Source organism: Panthera tigris, chromosome B2, assembly GCF_018350195.1.
Source record: "Panthera tigris isolate Pti1 chromosome B2, P.tigris_Pti1_mat1.1, whole genome shotgun sequence".
NCBI lineage: Eukaryota > Metazoa > Chordata > Mammalia > Carnivora > Felidae > Panthera > Panthera tigris.
The window spans coordinates 32,116,336-32,138,087 of NC_056664.1; the positions used below are offsets into that span (position 1 = coordinate 32,116,336).

The 21,752-nt window shown below is 41.1% G+C and overlaps 1 long non-coding RNA gene and 1 pseudogene across 2 annotated transcripts; both read right to left on the bottom strand.

The window, feature by feature from the left end:
- Positions 1–3,104: 3,104 nt before the first annotated feature.
- Positions 3,105–20,256, bottom strand: LOC122238597. 2 transcript variants are annotated; one of them, XR_006217582.1, is made up of 4 exons: positions 19,746–20,256; positions 4,466–4,699; positions 3,728–3,821; positions 3,105–3,336 (listed from the first exon to the last, which is right to left on the bottom strand). It is a non-coding gene; the product is annotated as an uncharacterized LOC122238597 (long non-coding RNA). The 2 variants fall into 2 exon arrangements; XR_006217583.1 differs by lacking the exon at positions 19,746–20,256 and adding an exon at positions 16,616–16,784.
- A 571-nt stretch (positions 20,257–20,827) lies between these two features.
- On the bottom strand, positions 20,828–21,752 carry LOC102949059 (annotated as a pseudogene).

Consider the following 21,752-nt stretch of genomic DNA (forward strand, 5'->3'; position numbering starts at 1 on the left):
GTAATCAGATGTTGGTCAGACAGCATTACTTCTGGAAGTTGGCTGTGTGTTTCTAGAGTGACAAGAGGTGCCTGGGTCCCATGTCTTGTCATCTGGAAGCCTAGCTTGAGCTTGTTTGTTACCAGGGTTCCAAGATTGGAGAAAAGTATACAAGGCTTCCTGAGGCCTACGCTCACAGCTGACACAAGATTGCTTCCACCTTGTTCTATTGACCAAAGCAAGTCATAAGGCTGATCCAGAGTCAAGGGGTGTGAAAATAAAATTCAAGGTTTGGGATAGAGACTGTAGGTGAGAGACAGCCAGCGACTGGGGGATATACAGAGCCACAAACATCCCCCAAGAGCAAGAGTCGATATGAACATCTGCCTCGGCCGGAGGAAACCAAAACCACTTCTGGTCTGTGCTGGTTAAGGAATGCATTTTCTCCCCTTACCTCCCTGCATCTGGCTTCGGTGGGAAGGGTGGACACTGAGGGAGCCTAGAAAGGAATGCATGAAGAAGCCAGCCACACCGTGTCTGTTTCCCACCACAGGTTTCCACGTCAAGCCAGTCTTAGCTGGCCCAGAGAAGAAAGTTTAAAATGAAGGTTGGAGGACTTTTTATACCAGAGGCTGAGCAGATATGGTCTGTGGCCTTCCTGAGTATTGTTCCAGGGGGCAGGGGGGTGGAAGAACTAGCCCAGTAAGGCAGATTCCAAAGGGCAGTAGGAGAAGAGGGTAAAGCTATTACCTGATTACAATCTGCAAGTCCACAGACTCAGTGTATTGTTCAAAAGTAAAGTTACAGATTGTAGTAAGTCATATGAGGGAAATAAACAGCGTGAGGGAGGGTTAGAGATCTAGAGAGTGGGAAGATATTTAGTTACTTGACAGAGTGACCAGGAAAGGTCTTCCTAAGGTGACTTCAAACAGGAGAATGAACGAGTCTTAGCCTTCCAGGCAGAGGAAGTGGCTAGTGTATAAAATTCCAAGGCAGGAAAGACTTTGGCATATTCTAGGGTGATAGTTTCTTTCCTTCTTTTTTTTTAGAAAACCACAATATATGGGCAAAACAAACAAACAAACAAACAAACAAACACATTTTATCTGCAATCCAGAGCACAGTCACATCTAAAACAAAAGTATCGTGAAACTCTCCTTTTCCCTAAAGTGCTAAAATGGATTCTGATATTTAATCAGGTTCATTGAGATGTCATTTACATACAGTGAAATTCACTCTGTTTAGATTCTATGTGTTTTGATAAATGTATACAATCGCTTACATCACCACAGTCAAGTTGTAGAACGTTTCCATCTCCCTCAAAATTCCCTACTGATGCTTTGTGATCAACCCCTCCCCCCAACGTGGAGCTACTGGCAAGCACTGATCTGATTTCTGCCAATACAGATTTTGTTAAATTGTTTTTCTTGATGTGTGTCTAGATGTTTATTGATTTTAACGATCTTTTCTAAAAACCTGCTTTGGGTTTCATTACTTTTTGTTCTCAATTTTTATTGATTTCTGCTCTTTCTCATTTCCTTCCTTGTTCGCTTTGGATTTGCTTTTTTTTTTTTCCTGGATTTTTAAGGTGGAGGATTAGAGTACCGATTTGAAATTTTTCTTGTTTTCTAGTTTGATGTTTAAATTTCCATGTAAGCACTGCTTTGGTGGTATCCGCAAATTTTGATAATATTGTGTTTTTATTTCTATTCAATTCAAAATATTTTCTGGTTTCCCCTGTGACTTCCTCTTTGACCCATGGGTTATTTAGAAGTACACTGTTTAATTTACAAATATTTGGGAGATTTTCCAAATATCGTTCTGTTATTGGTTTCTAATTTAGTTCAGTTGCGGTGAAAGAACATACTTTTTATAATTTCAATTAGATTAAATTTGGTAAGTCTTGTTTTATGGCCCAGAATGTGATCCATCTTGGTAAAGGCCCCATGCATCCTTGAAAAGAACGTTGTTTTTCTGTCGTTGGGTGGAATGTTCCATAAACGTCAATTAGGTCAAATTTGTTGATGGTGGGTTCAGGTATTTACATCTTTGCTAATTTTCTGTCTGGTTGTCTTATCAATTACTGAGACAGGAATGTTGAAGTCTCCAACTGTAACTGTGGATTTATCTATTTTGTTTTTCACTTCTAGAAGTTTTGCTATATGTGTTTTGAGGCTGTGTTCAATGCATGAAATTTTAGGACTGTTATGAATTGATTCCTTTATTGTTAGGTCCCTCTTTATCCGTGGTAATATTCCTTACTGTGAAGTCTAATTTGTCTGGTATTAATATAGTCCCTCTTCTTTCTTTTGATTAGTGTTTGCATGTATATCTTTTTGCATACTTTTATTTTTAACTCAGATATGGATTTATATTTGATGTGTTTCTTGTAGGGGGCATATAATTTGGATCTTGCTTTTATTTGTGCAACATAGTTCAAAAAGAAAATAGGTAACCAATAGAGTGAGAGAAAATATTCATAATACATACAGGCAACAGAAGACCAATATGAAAATAGATGAAGAATTTCTACAAATCAGTTGGAAAAAGACAGAAATACACAATACAAAACTGAGCAAACAACTTGGAGAGACATTTCATGAAAGCTGATATTCAATGGCCAATAAACTTATGAAAAAGTACTCAACTTCATTAGTTGTCAGAGAAATTCTAATTAAAACCACAACATGATGCCACGACATATCCCCAGAAGGACTCAAATGAAAAAGATTAATGACAGCAAGTGTTGGCAAGGATGTGGAGCAACTGGGACACTCACACACTATTGATGTAAAGGTAAAATCGGTACAACTACTTTGGAAAATTGTCAGGCGGTATCCAAAAATACCGCCCACAAGAGTGTGTATACAATGTCTACCAAAAACATTTACTAAAATGTTCATAGTAGCACTCCTCGTAGTAGCTTCATATTCGAAATTAGACAGATGCCATTAACAGTAGAATGGATAAATTGTGTTATATTGTCACAAAGGGACAGGGGAGTGAACTACAGGGCCACGCAACAACGCAGATGAATCTCATCGACGTAATGTTGAATGAGAGAAATCAAACACAAAAGGTGACATACTGTATGACTCCATTTATATAAAATACAAAACGGTCAACATGAATCTACACGTTAGAAACGGAAAAGGATTACCCTTGGGGGTAGCGATCGGAAGGGGGTAGATGAAGCCATCCCATGAGGGAATATTCTGGAATCTTCCATGTCTTTCTCTGGAAGGTAGTTACAAGGCTGTGTTCATTTTTGTGAAAAATATCAAGTTGTATGTTTATGATATGTACCCTTTGGGTACGCAAGTTACATGCTTCCATAAAAGGTTTTCAATGAAGACGCTGAAAAACAAAAAGTCGAATAATTTTATGAGACTTTTTACAAAGAACAGGCCACTGATCCCTGCTTTCATCTCCTTTCCTGTTTAGAGTTCCTGTCTTTATTTATGTTTATTTTGGTATTAATTTCATAATATTATTATATTTTATCAAAGTCATTCATGCACACAGTTTAAATACTTCAACAGGGCTTGTTATCGAAAATGACACCCACCCCCTACTGGGCCTTATCTGCCCATTTCTCATCCCCGGGTCAGTCCAACATAGTTCATTTTGGTTAAATGGATATTCACTGTTAACCTATTACCACTGCACAAACATTACTTGCTGCATAACCTCTCATTTCCCCTTGACCTAATAATTGCCTTTTTGTGAATTATTTCTACCTTCTTACCATGAATTCAATGTTCAAATATCCCCCAGTGCATATTTCTTCTCAATTTCTTCAAATACGTTAAGTAGTCTATCCTTCTTCTGAATGAAATTCCCTTTTTTAAAAAAATTTTAAACATTTACTTATTTATTTTTTGAGACACAGAGACAGAGCACAAGTGGGGGAGGGGAAGAGAGAGAGGGAGACAGAATCAGAAACAGGTTCCAGGCTCTGAGCTGTCAGCACAGAGCCCAACATGGGCTCGAACTCACAAACTGTGAGATCATGACCTGAGTCGAGCCAAAGTTGGACGCTTAACCGACTGAGCCGCCCAGGCACCCCAATCCTCCCATTTTAGAATGACACCCTCGCCATCTGGTGTCCTCCAGTCTAGAAACTCTTTAATTGGTACCTTCTGGGATATAAATGCTCAGACTTCTGCTAGTTTGGGAGGAGAAGTCATATACCTGCTGTCAGAGGAGGGGTATTTGGGGTTCAGCTGCTTCTTAAGTAGACTTCCAGCTAAACGTTCTGTTTTCAGCCCCATACTCACCTCCAGAGGTGATTTGTGTCACTAATTCCTTTTGCAGCTTCTTTGATGTAAATGTGGTTGCTGCTCGGTTTTCCCCAGCTTTCTCTAATCTACTAAATTAGTTACCATTTGCCTTGCAGCTTTCCAATTTCCAACATTTTGTTGCTTCTGTCTCCTTTTCTATTCTCCTCACTGTGTGATTTCGGTCATTAAAAAGAATGCCTTACCAGAATTCCTTCTGTGTCCTTTTATAACCTGCTATTTTATCACAGACAATGTGACATTTTACTTCTAATCAACTGGGAAAACTCCACATTGGTAACTTCTCAGAAAGAGATTGTCACAAAGTTATTTGAGTGACAGGGCATCTTGCCTGGCTGGTGAAGACAGTCTTCCCCTTCAACTTTCTGCCTTTATTGCTTTAGAAGCTTGAGAGCATTGATTGGCTTTTTGCTTTGTATCTACGAGAAAGAGAAAAGGAGGATGTGATGTCTGCTCACCACCACCCCGGGCCCTAGTACAAGTGTGAGTGCCAGTGGTTAATAGATCCAGGCTCATCAGTAGAAGGAGCTGTTTCCTGAGAGATATCGGGGACTCCAGACACAAGTCCTACTGCTGTGGGGCCTATTGTCCCAGTTTGTCACACGTTAATGTGGTAATCTGAGGACTGGCTGATGGCTTCTTCTGTAGGATATCAGTTCCGGTAACAGCAAAGCTTCCTTAAGCAGCTTTGAGAACTATGAGTGTTGAATCAGAATAGGAGAGGAGGAACACGGCAGATACTTCATGAAGGCTACAGCTGATATTTACAAACACATGTAAGGCCTCTTGTGGGCTCATCTAGAAAAAAAACCAAACAAACAAACAGGGAAGAGGGGCGCCTGGGTGGCTCAGTCAGTTAAGCATCTAACTCTTGGTTTCGGCTCAGGTCATGATCTCACAGTTTGTGATTTCAAGCCCCTCCTTGGGCTCCGCCCTGAGAGCTCGGAGACTGCTTGGGATTCTCTCTCCCTCTATCTCTGCCCTCCTGGCTTGCACTCTCTCTCTCTCTCTCTTTCTCAAAAATTAATAATAAAAATAAATAAACTTTAAAAAAATTAAAACAAAACAAATAGGGAAGAGAACTTTCTGCAGGACTGGCTGATATAGGTTGAGACCTATGGTGGTCTGCTATATCGGTGACCCCTAATGGATGCCTCGCAGTATTCACAACCTTGTGTAGCCAATAGGCTACAGTGGATGGGACTATGAGCCAGTTCTGAGCCTAAGCCTAAAGAAACCCTGGTAGTTTTCATTTTTGCTCTCCTGGGAACTTTGAGTCTCCAGGTAAGAAGTCTTTCTACCCTGCTGGAGTGACTGTGTGGAAAGGCCACACAGAGAGGGAGAGGCCCTGAGATTTCACAACAAAGAACTGAGGAAGCCAGCAACAATGAGAACTGAGGCTTCAGATGTATGACACCAGTTGAGCAATTGCAGTCATCCCCTGGCCACTTGAGCCTGCCAGAATTCCTGACCCATATGTTGTGAGAAACAATAAAGCGGCGACTGTTTTAAGACATCGAGTTTTGGTGCAGTTTGTTATGCGTCGATAGGTCACCAGACTGAACCAGAAGAACTTCGGGTTCTTGATGTTTGAGGGACTGCCTCTACCCATCAAGATGTCATGACATGGAGACTGTGCTCAAAAAGAGCTAAAGAAAATGGCAAAAAGAGTTAAAGAAAAAGCATATACTGGTCTGGAAGAAAAATATGCATTTTAGAATTTTTTTAAGTTTCTTTATTTTTAGAGTAGGGGGGGAGGGAGGGAGGAGCAGAGAGAGAAGGCGAGAGAGAATCCCAAGCAGGTTCTGCACTGTCAGCACATTGCCCGACATGAGGCTTGAGATCATGACTTGAGCCGAAATCAAGAGTCGGATGCTCAATTGACTGAGCCACCCAGGTGTCCTTGGAATTTTTATAAAATCTCTAGGGGCGCCTGGGTGGCTTGGTCGGTTGAGCGTCCGACTTCAGCTCAGGTCGTGATCTCACGGTCCGTGGGTTCGAGCCCCGCGTCGGGCTCTGTGCTGACAGCTCAGAGCCTGGAGCCTGTTTCGGATTCTGTGTCTCCCTCTCTCTGTGACCCTCCCCCGTTCATTCTCTGTCTCTCTCTGTCTCAAAAATAAATAAACGTTAAAAAAAATTTTTTTAAATCTCTAAAAAAGATTTGAGCTTAGGCATTTTCTCCTTTACTCACCGTTGGTTTCAAAAACCTAAACTTAAAGACAAGAGTGGGAAATGCCCTCAAACACTACCTTCAGATTGGGTGGCTTTTTACGGATCCCAGTATGAGCTCCCTTTAACCCATGGCAAGGGAGCTGGGGCCTCTTCCACTTGTGATATTTTTTGGCAGTGGCTTAAATCTGATGCCTGTAGTTTATTTGTTTACTTACTTACTTACTTATATTTTATTTTTTAAGTTTATTTATTCTGAGAGAGAGAGAGAGAGCTTGCATATGTGATTGGGGGAAGGGCAGAGAGAGGCGGGCAGAGAGAGAATCCCTAGCAGGCTCACGGGGGGTCAGCGCAGAGCCAGATCTCACAAACCATGAGATCATGACTTGAGACAAAGGCAGATGCTTGACTGAGCCACCCAGGTGCCCTTATTTATTTTTATTTTAGAGAGAGAGAACTCAAGCAGGGAAGAAGGGCAGAGGAAGAGAGAGAGAATCTTAAGCAGTCTCTACATTCAGTGTGGAGCCAACTTGGGCCTCGATCCCATGACCCCAGGATCATGACCTGAGCCAAAATCAAGAGTCAGGTGCTCAACTGACTAAGCCACTCAGGCGCCCCGATCTGATGCCTTTGGTTTATTTTTTCTTAATGTTTATTTATTTTTGAGAGAGAGAGAGAGAGAGAGAGAGAGAGAGAGCATGAGTGGGGGAGGGGCAGAGAGAGGGAGACACAGAATCCAAAGCAGTCTCCAGGCTCTGAGCTGTCAGCACAGAACCTGACTGGGACTCGAACTCATGAGTAGTGAGACCATGACCTGAGCTGAAGTCGGACGCTCAACCAAGTGAGCCATCCAGGCACCCCTGATGCCTTTAAAGCCAGGTTGGGGTGCCTGGGTGGCTCAGTCGGTTAAGCGTCTGACTTCAGCTCAGGTCATGATCTCCCAGTTCGTGGGTTTGAGCCCCACGTTGGGTTCTGTGCTGACAACTCAGAACCTGGAGCCTGCTTCGATTCTGTGTCTCCCTCTCTCTCTGCCCCTCCCCCGTTCATGCTCTGTCTCTCTCTGTCCCAAAAATAAATAAAAAACGTTGAAAAAAAAATTAAAAAAAAAAAAAAACTGCCACACACACACACACACACACACACACACACACACACAAATGGTCCACAAAACCTCCTTTCCTTCTGAAGGTTTTATGATTCATTGTTATCATTAACCAGTCTTTTACTTTAAACTTAAATGGCAAATTGATACAAACAGTTCTGAGACTGCTCTACCACCAGGTTACATTTTAAAAATAAACTCCTGCAAGAAAGAAAAACATTTTAAAAATAAACTCCCGCAAGAAGGAAAATACTCATCTTTACAGAATCCTCCTCATGTGGTGCTGGTACATTCTCTCAAGAAGTACCTTAATATAAGGAAAGGAGGTGAGATTAGTAACCATAGCAGACAGGGTTTGAATCCCACCTCTTTCATGGTTTAGCTGTGGGGCTTTGGAGAAGTTATTCAACCTCTTTCAGTCTGTGCTCCCTCATCATTGAAAAGCGAGAATGTTAATACCTATCCTGAAGGATTGCCTTGAGAATAAAAGAGGTAATGTATATGAAAGTACATAACATACTGCTGGGCATATGGTTAAGGCTCAAAAATATCTTGGCTTCATTTTGCTGCATTCGTAAGTTATTGGAGCCAGAGTTATGACTCAAGGAGGTCGAAGAAAAGCGAAAGGGCTAGACAGCTCAGTGGTAGTTGGTCAGGACCATCACTGCCCTCTCTTCTCTCCATTGCCATTGACTTAGATCCTAGAGATACTAGACTTTTAAAATAGTAACCTATTACCCTATATTTTCTGTAATCCCCATCCCTATGCTCATCACAGAAAACAAGGGTTCTGGTTTTATCTCAAGAAAGAATGATAATACAACACCGATTACAAATGAGTCAAATTTTTTCTTTGGGGCTTTAAAAGCCAACGACTCATGACATAAGAAAACCTCTTTAAAAGAATAATTGAAGACCTGATTTTTCTCAACATTGTCACGCATATGCACACATACTCACACACATGCATACACACACTGACACGTGTGCATGACCACAAAGGACTAGCCAAAAATTCCCTGGACTTCAGAGTAGGGAGAATTCCAGCTCTAGTTTTGCCATTGACTTAGATCCTTAGAAACTATTAATGTGTTTTTCCCTTTGCACTTAGCAAGGAAATGACCTCCTTCTTATTTGGTTATGGCATCAATCTGTTTGTGAGGAGATTAATATTGTTTCAGGAGGAATACTAAGAAGAAAAGAGCTAATATGCATTATTGAAATTCAAAATAGTTTTTTTCCAGCAAAACAATAGGCTTGAAAACTGGACTCTGTGAGAGAAATAATTTTCTATATTCACCTAGCTCCCATTTAACAAGATCAAGATCCAAAACTAGATTCAAATCTCCACCAAAGTAGGGGTAATTTAGTCTATTGTCTCTGATTTCCCCATCTACTCATGACGATGATGATAACACCTATATCAAAGGATTGTTTCCAGAATGAACTTCTGTCTTCTGAAGTGGGACTTAGGAAGTGGGCCAGGAAGCCAAGGATATGATATCGAAGGAATAAAAGAGAAGCCTGCCCTTTCCTTTCTTGGACATTGAAGAAGATAGCTAGAAGGTGAGAGTGAGATAAGAATCAAAGAGGCTTAACTTGCTTTTGTGGGAATGGCTTCAGAAATATCCAGAAAAGAGAAGAAATCATTGAAGTTGGCACAAACTTGTGCCCAATGTAGATAAATGGACAAATCAGGGTAAACTGTCAGAGAGATAGGGTCTAGTTTGTACTTCTAGTCCTCCAGTGATGAGTATTCAGTTGAGAGCCATGGGCATGCCATGGAGAATGGTATGGCAGGAAGATCCAAACAGGAAACAGGCATGTAGTTTGGGTCAGAGCCTGGATGGAGGACATGTCAAAATTCAAGGGGTCCACTGGGCTTTGCAGAGCTATGGGGAGGTTGAAGTCAGACCTAGTCAAGAAAGACATGTGAGGGGGCACCTGGGTGGCTCAGCCCATTAAGTGTCTGACCCCTGATTTCGGCTCAGGTCATGATCTGGCAGTTCATGAGTTTGAGCCCCACATTGGGCTCTGTGCTGACAGCACAGAGCCTGCTTGGGATTCTCTGTCTCCTCTCTCTTTGCTCCTCCTCCACTCATGCTCTCTCTCTTTCAAAAATAAATAAACTTAAAAAAAAAAAAGAAAGAAAGACATGTGAGATACTGTAAGTGCTGACTTTAGCCAAAGGCCAGCAGGGGGAGAATGACCAAGTGCATATTGGCCAACAAACCAGAGGAGCCAAAGGACACATTGAGAGCACAAGGACCCCAATTCTCCTCATACACCCATTCCCGACGAGATCACTTAAGCCTCTTCTCTCTCTCCATGCACTCTCACAGCTACTTGGAAAAAAGCCTGGGAAGAGGCAAGACCTCTGAGAAATCTGAGACTCTGAGCATTTTTACCTAGATAGATTTAAAAATATCTGAACAGCCTGTTTATTCTGTGGTATTGCACTGGAACAACTACAGCTTTTAATGCCACCCAGTGGATGAAGTTTGTAAGAAAGACCACATTGCTTATAGATAAACTATTTCTCCTCACATTCTGAGTTGTAGAATAAGATAATTGATCCTATTAAGGAGCTTAGACATTGGTGGGACCCTCAAAATGGACTGCAATAGTCAGTTTTTGTTGTGTAACAAACAACTCCAAGATCTCAATGGCTTATAACAAAAACCACCTATTTTCATGCTTTTGGTGGTAGAAGTTGGCTATGGTTTGACTTATCCAAGTTGGGCTTGACAGGGAGTAGTAGGGCTTCAGACTTCTGGTTATGTTCAGTTATTTAATCTGGGACCCAAGCTGGAGGGGCCGTGCATGTCTGGAATTTGCTCTTCTCTTAACACATCACAGGAGTGTAAGAAGCAAAGTCAAATCACAAAAGCACATTTAAAGTATATGTTTGTATCATGTTCTATGGCATTCTATTGGCCCAAGGAAAGTCACATAGCAAAAGGCATGGAAGTATACTTAAATAAAGGGGAGGCAGAGAATTGGGAATAACAATCGAAACTGCCAGAGGACCACTGTTCCCTGCCCACCCCTCACTCCCAAGCAATATTTCCAAAATGATGTGTGAATTCTAGGAGCAAAGTTTCCCGTGTGCAAAGAGTATCAGTGGAGAATCACAGAGGGCCCAAGGAGCCGGCATACCAAGCATGATGGAGCAGGATGAGGAAAGCCTAGGTCTTGGATGACATAGTTTAAGGTGTTTACCAGCCACCTACCTCCAGACCTTTTTGTAATATGAAATGAGTTAATATCTATACTGTTAGTTGAGTTTTCTGTCAGTTGCAGCTGAGTGTATCCTAACCAAAACTGGTTAGACTCTTATTAACTCTATTTTTCCTTGAGGCCTAGAGAAGTAAATGCTGGAGGTTGGATTTGAACCCAAGCTTTGTCTACAGAGCACATGCTTTTACTTTACTATGATACCTTGCCCTCCAAGTCTTGTGTGAGGCTGAAGTCTCTTAGATACATGTCAGCTGATTCAACGGGTAATGGAGTTAAATGCCTCCATGGTGAAAAAGCAGAAAATTTGGGCATAGCAGTTAAAAATACCAACATGGCTTTGATCTGGCCCTGTAGCCATACAACTCAGAAAAGAGTCAGGGCCAGGCACCAGAGGATACTCAGATGTAGGGCTAGTCCTGAGGTTTCTCTGAGTTTTATGCAGGAAGAGATGTTAGGTGATGGTGACCTCACTCAACAATTTAATCAACCTACACACTTAAAATAAGCCCCCTCAAGCACCTGCTCCCTTCATCCCCCCTCTTCTGCTTTGAAACAATGAAAAGGAAATTTGGCAAATAGCAAGTCTAAGCCATCAGTCTTCAAATCTATTCTATAGATCAAAATTTCTGGGCCACATGGAAATACCTCTCTAGGTAGATACCAGGAACTGACCCAACAATTGTATCCCACACAGTAGGTGTTCATGAAGGTTTACTGAATGAATGAGCAAACCACAATATAGGATCAGCCACAATATAGGATCAGGGCCTGATGAACCTCCCTGCAAGCCTAAAGATCTGTTGGCCAGTGTATTTAGAGTTATTGAAGCTCAAAGGTCTACCTGATATTAGTCAAAGTCATGTGAGACAGATCAGCTAGAGTACCCAGGATATCATGTCTTTCCAGTGAGTAGATTTCTCATACCTCTGTCCAAGGAACTTCTTACTACTGAGGTACAGATGCAGAATAAACATGATAGTCACTGAGCATGAGTCAGAGGGGTGAGGACATGTTAGGCAAGTTTCCCTAGGGCCCCACAGAAGCCATTGAAACATGCCTGTCTTGACAGGATTTGGTAATTCTGAAAGTATAATTTAATTTCTCAGGCCTGGATACAATTTTGTCACACAGTACAAGATAGATAGATCAGTTATCAGATATATATATATATATACGTATATATATATATATGTGTGTGTGTGTGAATATATATGTGTATATATATATATATCAGATATCTGATCTATCTATATCTATATATATCAGTTTAAATTATGTATATATATATCAGTTTAAATTATATATATATAATATATATATAACTTATATATATATATAATATATATATAACTTATAAGTTTTATATATATTATATATATAATTTAAACTGATATTTTGAGGGACTCCTCCTCCTATTAAGAGAAGTCTAGCCCTGTCCAAGCCCCAGCTTCTTGTCTGTGAGAGTACCTCCAGGGTCTTCCCCATAACCCTACATAGCACTTGGCTCTCAGGTGGCACAATGAATGCCCAGGATTCTAACAGAACTCCAGTGATGATGCGGTCCCTGGTGCTGACACATCTCTGTCCCCATCACTTTTTTTATACTGGGCTTCTGCACAGAGGGACCAGGGTGGGGCATCCACCTCCTTCCATAGGCCTCTGCTTCCATAGCTGGTGCCGTGGTCTTTCTTAGTTCTTTTACTTGTTCTGAAGCAGAAGGCCTTCGCAGGGAGCTCAAATTTGCCCATATCCAAGAATAACTTGATTCAAGTCCCATTTTGAGGCTATTTCTTTTACTCATTCACTTAATCAGTCAACAAATATTGATAGTCAACTTTGTGCCATCAGTGTGCGAAGCACAGGGTCCCTGCCTTCAAGCAGCTTGTGGCCCAGCTGAAAATATTAACATTTAGTGAAACATTACAATGAAATGTGAAGGGAGTTATGATAGAACAAATAAAATGTGCTATGAGGGATATGGAACAGGGACAGCTAATCTCATGTGACGCAGTAAAGAGCTTCCTGAGGATATGAAGTTCACGGTGAAAACTGAAGGATGAATAGAAATTAGCCCAGTAAAAGAGTGAGGAGACTTAAAATTTTTTTTAATGTTTATTTATTTTGAGAGAGAGAGTGTGTGTGTGAGAGTGGGGGAGGGGCAGAGAGAAAGAAGGATTGAGAGAGAGAGAGAGAGAGAGAGAGAATGAATCTCAAGCAGGCTCCACACTAAGCGTGGAGCCTGACTCGGGGCTTGATCCCACGACTGTGAGCTCATGACCTGAAGTGAAATCAAGAGTCTGACGGTTAATTAACTGAGCCTACCAGGCACCCTGGGCCTTAAAAATATTTTTTTTAAATTAGGGCGCCTAGCTAGCTCAGCGGGTAGAGCATGTGACTCTTGATCTCTGACTAACGAGTTCAAGCCCCACCTTGGGCATAGAGATTATTAAAAAAGAAAAAAAAATTAAAGAGTGTGGGGCCAAGGGGCTCACTGTTTTGTATAAATTATTTGAAGGTAGAAAAAACACTCCATGAGATTATTACTTGGATACAGGGTTATAACCGACATTAAAACAAAAACAGCATACACTTTCCCAGGGAAGAGAAAAAAGAGAGTACATTTTCAAATTATTTTATAATGCTCAATATAACTTTGTTAACATTAGACAAAGACAGTATAAGATAGGAAAACTATAGGCTAATCTCACTAACAAACATAGTTGGGAAAATCCTAAACAAGATTTTTGTAAATCTAACCCAGCTGTGTGTGTGTGTGTGTGTGTGTGTGTGTGTGTGTGTGTGTAAATCTAACCCAGCTGTGTGTGTACTGCTAACCTGACAATTAAAAAGGGGGGAGGGGCGCCTGGGTGGCTCAGTAGGTTAAGCGTCCGACTTCAGCTCAGGTCACGATCTCGCGGTCCGTGAGTTCGAGCCATGCGTCCGGCTCTGGGCTGACAGCTCAGGGCCTGGAGCCTGCTTCGGATTCTGTGTCTCCCTCTCTCTCTGCCCCTCCCCCGTTCATGCTCTGTCTCTCTCTATCTCAAAAATAAATAAAAAACGTTAAAAAAAAAAAGGGGGGGAACCCCATAAATAATTATTGTATTATTTATAGGGATTTTATTGTCTACATAGAAAACCCAACACACTATTAGAATTGATAGGAAACCTTAGAAATGTTACTGGATATGAGATTAATAAGCAAAAAAACTGGTTTTCTTTATACAAGTGGCAGATTAGTAAGAAAATATAATTTTATAAAAGCCCTTTACAATACAATAAAGATTTGAAAGTAACTAGGGATAAATCAAACAAAAATGTTCAAGAAATTTCTGAGAAAAATTATATCATTTTATTGAAACGTGCTAAAGCAGACCTAAATAAACAGAAAGTCATACCATGTTTTTGGATGAGAAGACTTAATATTACAATAGTGTCAACTTTCCCCAAAGTAATCTGTAAATCTAATGCAATTCTAATAAAAATCCCTAGTAATAGTTTTTCTGGATGTCACAAGCTGATTCCAAAATTTATATGGATGAACAAAGAGCCAAGAACAACTAGATATCACAAGATATGTGCCTTACCATATATCAAGAATTATGGCGGGGCGCCTGGGTGGCGTAGTTCCTTAAGCATGGGATTCTTGATTCCAGCTCAGGTCACGATCTCTGGTTGTGAGATCAAGTCCCGCATCAGGCTCTGTGCTGATGGCACAGAGCCTGGTTGGGATTCTCTCTCCCTCCCTTTCTCTGTACCTCTTCAGCTCTCTCTCTCTCAAACTAAATTAATAAATTTTAAAAAATAAATAAATAATAAATAAACACTAAAAAAGAATTATGGCAATTATTTAGTAATTAAAATAGTTGGGTACTGATACAGGGATAAACTCATAGGGCAATGGAGCAGAAAAGAAAGCTTAACAATAATTATGCATATATATGGACATCTAATACTGACATAGGTAAGTTGTCCTTGTTCTGTGGATGGGATTGAGTATTCGATAAAATGCACTGAGACAATTGGTTTTCCATATGAAAAAATAAAATAAAGGGGCACCTAGGTGGTTCAGTCAGTTAAGCATCTGACTTCAGCTCAGGTCATGATCTCACGGTTCATGAGTTCGAGTCCCGCATCGGGTGAGCATGAACCCCACTTTGAGTGAGCCCTGCTTCTCTCTCTCTCTCTCTCTCTCTCTCTCTCTCTCTCTCTCTCTCTGCCCCTCACTCACTTATGCACTCTTTCTTAAAATAAAATAAAATAAAATAAAATAAAATAAAATAAAACTAGATTTCTATCTCATTTCATACAGAGAAAGGAGGCCCAACTGGATTAAAGTCCTAAATGCATAAAGCAAAAATTTTAAACTTTCAGAGAAAAATGTAGGGCAGTAGAATATTGGGATAAGATAGAATTTCTGCATAAGATACTTGAAAAGCACAAGTCCAAAGGGAAAAAATTGATAAATTTGTCTATGTTAAAATTTAAAACTTCTGGGGCGCCTGGCTGGCTCAGTTGAAAGAGCATGTGACTCCTGATCTTGGGGTTGTTAGTTCAAGCCCCACGTTGGGTGTAGAGATCACTTAAAAATAAATCTTTAAAAAAAAAAGAAATAAAAGTCATTATACATGGAGTTTTGAAAAACAAATTAACAACAAAACATTGGTTACCTCTGAGAAGGGTTTACAGAGTAGCCAAGCAATAGGATAATGAGGGAGACTTTTTATTGGTTACTTTTTTTTAAACAGTGAAATTCAAATAGCATACAGTTAATCATTTTCAAGTGTACAGTTTAGTGGTATTTAGTATATTCACAATGTTAATGTAACCACTACCTTTCTCTAATTTCAAAGATTTTTCATCACCCCATAAACACGCTTCCTGTCCATTAAGTAATCACATTCCCCTTGACTTCATCCCCCTGTAACCTCTACTCTGTTTTTTGTTTTAAGTCTATTTATTTATTTTGAGAGAGAGAGAGAAAGAGAGAGAGAGCACGCACATGCACACACGAGTAAGGGAGAGGCAGAGAGAGCTGTCAGCACATAGCCCTACACAGTGCTTTTGGATCTTGCAAACCCTGAGATTGTGACCTGAGCCAAAATCAAGAGCCAGACATTCGACTGACTGAGACAGCCAGAGGGCACCCCCCCACCACCTTTTGCAAGTTTATTTTGCATTCTGTCTCTATGGATTTGCCTATATATATATCGTATAAAAAGGAATCACACAATTTGACCTTTTGTATCTGGTTTCTTAGACTTAGCATAATTCAGCGTTCATCAAAGTAGCATGTATCTGTACTACATTCCTTTTTTTATGGCTGAATACTTACTATTCCATTCTATGTATGTATCATAACGTGCTTATCCATTCATCAGTTGATGGACACTTGGGCTGTTTCCACCTTTTTGGCTATTAGAAAAATCGCTGCTATAAACATTCTTGTACAGCTTTCTGTGTGTACATATGCTTTTATTTCTTGGGTAATATTGCTGGCTCATATCAAGAATAAACAAAGCTGGGCGCTACTTAAAGTGGTAAGGACAGATTTTAGTCAGTAAGATACTACTGCAGTAGAGAAAAGAGTCCCACATGCATGAAACTCAACTTTGATTTGTACAGAGGTAACTGGGCATTTTAAAGGGAGAATGAGGGAATAGGGAGGGGGGTGAGGGGCAACTTTGTAGAGTCAGGGAAGTGAAAAATTACAAAAAGCAGGAAGCGGGGGAGTTGGTCCGTGTGAAATCCATTTGGGTTTATTAACTGGTGCTTATCCAGGTTAGGCTTCTACCCTCCCAAAGAGGCTGAGAGACAGGGGCCCTACCTTCAGGCATCGGCTGGAACAAACAGTAAATTCTTCTGGCAGCCTTAAGTTTTCTCAGGCAGGTGCTTTAAGGGGGTCAAGGGTCATTGCAAGGATGTGGTCTTGAGCTGTTAGAAACGATGTTAGCATTTGTTTAAGTCTTTATAGGTCTAGATTGAAAGGGTTTAGAGACACCTGGCTAGAGTTTGGTCAAGGAGAGAATCTTTTTTAGTCATATGGTAATTCTATATTTAACTTTTTGAAGAACCCTGGTTATCTTTGTGTGCCTTTTGAAATACATGTGAATATATTTCTATTCCAAAAATTAATAATAAAAGGTGCATTAACGTAGACGTCATATATAGGCATATAACCAAGAAGAATTACTATCTAGAATTTATAGAGAGCTTCCACAAATCAATATGAAAAAGACAATAAACCCCACAGAAAAAGTGAAGACAGGACAAAAGACAATTCCTCAAAGAAGAAGAAACAAAAACTGCCAATGAAAATAACGAGATAACACTTCACATCCATCAGATTGGCAAAGATAAGTCTGGTAATATCAAATGTGAGACTATGGGGCAATAAGGACCCTCTTACATTGGGTCAGAGAGTAAACTGGAAAAACCAATGTGGAGACCATTTGGCAATTTCTAGTGGAGGTGATAACACAATATCATTTATACACTTTTAAAAAAATGTTTATTTACTTTTGAGAGAGAGAGACAGAGCTCGAGCAGAGGAGGGGCAGAGAGAGAGACACACACAGAATCCAAAGCAGGCTCCAGGCTCTGAGCCATCAGCACAGAGCTCGAACTCACAAACCATGAGATCATGAACTGAGCTGCAGTTGGACACTTAGTGGACTGAGCCACCCAGGTGCCCCTCCACTTATAGACTTACACCCAAATTCTCCCACATTTGCACAAGAAGGTATACAGAAGTATGTTTATTGCAGCATTATTTTATATAGCAATAAGGTGGAAATTATTTTTTTTAATAAATGTCTGGTAGGTCTACGTGGTTTATGCCATTTTTTTAAAGTTTATTTATTTTTGACAGAGAGAGAGAGAGAGAGAGAGAGACAGAGCATGAGTAGGGGAGGGGCAGAGAGAGGGAGACACAGAATCCGGAGCAGGCTCCAGGCTCTGAGCTGTCAGCACAGAGCCCAATGCAGGGCTCAAACTCACGGATCGTGAGATCGTGACCTGAGCCAAAGTCGAACGCTCAACTGACTGAGCCACTCAGGCGCCCCAGTAAGGTGGAAATAACTTTAATATCCATAAGCGAAACAATGATACATGGTCTGTGATATATTTGTAAAATTGAATATTATACTGCTGTGCTGTTCAATATGGTAGCCACAAGCCACATGGGACTCTTTACATTTAAATTTAAAAATTATAGGGGCGCCTGGGTGGCTCAGTCGGTTGGGCAACCGACTTCGGCTCAGGTCGTGATCTTGCGGTCTGTGAGTTTGAGCCCCACATCGGGCTCTGTGCTGACAGCTCAGAGCCTGGAGCCTGTTTCAGATTCTGTGTCTCCCTCTCTCTCTGACCTTCCCCCATTCATGCTCTGTCTCTCTCTGTCTCTAAAATGAATAAACATTAAAAAATTTTTTAAAAAATAATAAAGTTTTAAATTTAAAAATTATAAATTTAAATTGATTCAAATGAATTCTATGTTTTAAATTTCAAAGTTTGAATTCAGTTCCTCAATCACATTAGCTGCATTCAGATGCTTCAAGTGCTCAGTAGTGGTACCATATTGGACAGTGCAGATATAGAACATTTCCATCATTGCAGAAAGTTCTACTGGACAGCACTGTTATGGAACAGATAAAATGAGTCATCTGGGTCGACATGTTTCAAAATATATAAATCTCAAAAATATAAGGTTGATAGGAAAAAGCAGGCAAGCTGCACAGGGACACCTAGAGTGTCCCATTTAAATGCCCTCCCATTTAATACACACTCTCACTTAAATAGTTTGGAAATTAAAAACATTCATTGCCTTCAGAGATGGGAAGTGTGTGGTGAGGGATGAAGTGGTTGGTAGACTTTTAACATACATCCTTTGCCTCTCTTAAATTTTGAATCATGCAATTATATCATCTATTCAAATATAGCAAAATAAATTCTGGCCCCAACCAGTTCAAGAAAAATGCTCAAGGCACGTACAGCCTATTTGGACTTTGGCAAAACCATATTTATGGGTTTCTTGTTGAAACCTATCCACCAGATTATCTTAAAAAAGAAACTTGTGTTTCCTTTCTGTGATATTTTACAATTGCCACAGAATGCAAAAAAAATATTTGCACTGAAACGTCTCCAGCAAGACCTTGCTCAATCCTCTGTTATGTTTCACGTGAAAATGAAAACCTGTGATCAAAAAAGTTTTGAAATCACTTGTACATAAAATGTGATGTGAAGATGAAACTAAACTGTAATGTGTTAGCAACTAAGTAAATCCAGTTTGAACACGTTAAAATGCGTATGTTCTCACAGACCCATAAAAATACAGTAATGGTACAAAATAATTTGCGGGCCTGGCAATCATCACATTCAGGCTAGAGGTTACCTCTGAGGAGAGAGGAGGGCTGTCTGGAAGGAGTACACACGGGCATCAACTGAGTCTGTAGTATTTTACTTATTTAAAAAAAAAAAAAAACAGGACAAATAGTGTTGAATAAGAGGGTGGTGATTCCGTCAGGTTCACTATGGCTGTGCTATGTGGTTTTCTACTTATTTCTTGTTTTTTTTTTTTTAATTTTTTTTCAATGTTCATTTATTTTTTGAGAGAGAGAGAGAGATAGACAGAGTGTGAGCAGGGAAGGGGCAGAGAGAGAGGGACACACGGAATCCGAAGCAGGTTCCAGGTTCTGAGCTATCAGCACAAAGCCTGACGCAGGGCTCGAACTCACAAACTGTGAGATCATGACCTGAGCTAAAGTCAGACGCTCAACCGACTAAGCCACCCAGGCGTCCCCTCCCCCCGCCTTTTTAAACACTATAAACGCTTTATTAATCGCAAACCACCCCTGCGGGCCAAGTGGTCCTCACAGACATCCAGGACCCAGCCACAAGTTCATCGCAGCCTCTCGCTCTGACAGGGTGAGCACTTGGCCCTCGCGCCCAAGGCCTCTCACCTTGTGGAGGGTGGAACTGCTCCTGCGATCCGTGACCTCCACGCGCACCTGCGTGCACTGTCCCCGGGAGCCGGTTCCACCCAGCACGTTGCCGAGCCTGGCCAGCTCGATAGGCTGAGCGGGGCTGGCCTCCGGGGTGGCGGCGCGGCGGCTGTCAGACGGAGAGCTCCTCATTTTGAAAGAGGAAGGAAGGGGAGGGAGAAAAAATCATTTTAAGCTTTAAATGGGAAGGCCTGGATGTGAGGGAGCACATTGCACTTCTGAGAAATTAAAAAACGCTTTGTAGCCGGATTTGCCCTGGAGACGTCTGGCCACGCGGGCATGGGCAGCACACTGGACCATTTAAGCCGTGGTGGCAGAAAAACATAGGGAACGGCTTCTTTATAAAGCAGATATAAGATCAGATATGAATTTTTCTTTGAAGAAGGGAAGCCTCTTTTTAATTAGCCAAGGGCTCACTAGATTTGGAAAACATCAAAAGGCTAAATACAATTCTCAAGGTGAATGCATTTTACATTGCACTTACTGCTCTCAAGATTCCGGCATCCAAAGGGAAGAAAATGCGTACCATTGTACATGCTGTGCTGAGTATATCACATCTGTGATCTCTTATTTTTTGTCATTGCCTCTCTATCTGCTGGTCTATCTGTACTCCTCACTGGGGTGAGTACTTCAAAAAAGGCAGGGACCATGTCTGTCCTGTTCACTGCTGTGTGCCCAGCGTCCCACACAGGGCCCCTGGCTCCACGCTGTAAAAAAGTATTCTCTTGGGGCGCCTGGGTGGCTCAGTCGGTTAAGCGGCAGACTTCGGCTCAGGTCATGATCTCACAGTCCGTGAGTTCGAGCCCCGCGTCGGGCTCTGTGCTGACAGCTCAGAGCCTGGAGCCTGTTTCACATTCTGTGTCTCCCTCTCTGACCCTCCCCCATTCATGCTCTGTCTCTCTCTGTCTCAAATAAATAAACGTTAAAAATTTTTTTTTAAAAAGTATTCTCTTTTTGTTTTGTTTTGTTTTAGTTGTTGAGTCAACATCTTTCTTCTTGGTCATTTGTTTTAAACTTATTAAATAAACCAAAAGAACTGTTCAGTGTGTTATACAAACACATGTACAGGCATGTATGACTGAAATCAACCATCTAACAATAGAAAATGTCAATGTTCGGAGCCCATCAATGCTTGGGGATTCTGGGCCGTTTTCCCGTATGGAAAACAGGCTTAGCATCTCCATCTCCAACAGACGCATGTTGTCTCCTGTGATAAGTAAGGAGTGAAATGGTCCTTCCAAGTTCATAGCGCATGTTTGCTGCAAGTGCTGGCTGCAATTTTCTGGTCCTTAGCTCCAACCCTGGCTAAGCTAACACAGTGTCTCCTTGGTGGCTGCTGATTCTTCTCATATTCTTTGATTCTGAACAATCTCCAGAAGTTGCTGGGCTGCTTGATTTTCATTCATACACCAAGGAGGTTTGTAAGTCTTCCTTCGATTAGATGTTCCAAAGACTACTCCTTTATTTCAATATCTAGTAAGCACGACGCATGTGTGCCATTTTGTCTGTTCTTCACTTTGTCAAAAAAGCTTTCCAGTGTCCAAGTGCCTGTCCGGGAAACGATAGAACCTGGCTCTCCCAATTTATACAACTGTAAACCTAACTACAAAACAGCAGCCTAAGCATCTATTATGAGAGCATTTTGAATAACTCGATGAGAGATTCCCAGTTTTGTTGCTCTCAGAATGAGATCACTGTGTGTTGCAGCCCCAAATGGATCATCAACCACAGGGAATCGCTGATCTCAGCATCCTTCAAAATATTATCTGCTTCTTGTTCCACTTCTTCTCTATAAGCAAGAATCAATTTTCTTCCATAAAACTCTTCCAGGGCCTTTCTTCCCTACTGTCAGGACTCAGGCATAGGCTTCCAGATACACTCAGCTGCAGCGTCTTACAACTGCCAGGCCCTTGGGTGTTGATGATTCTTGGCATCTCCCAGGCCCAAGCTAATCAGTTAACACAT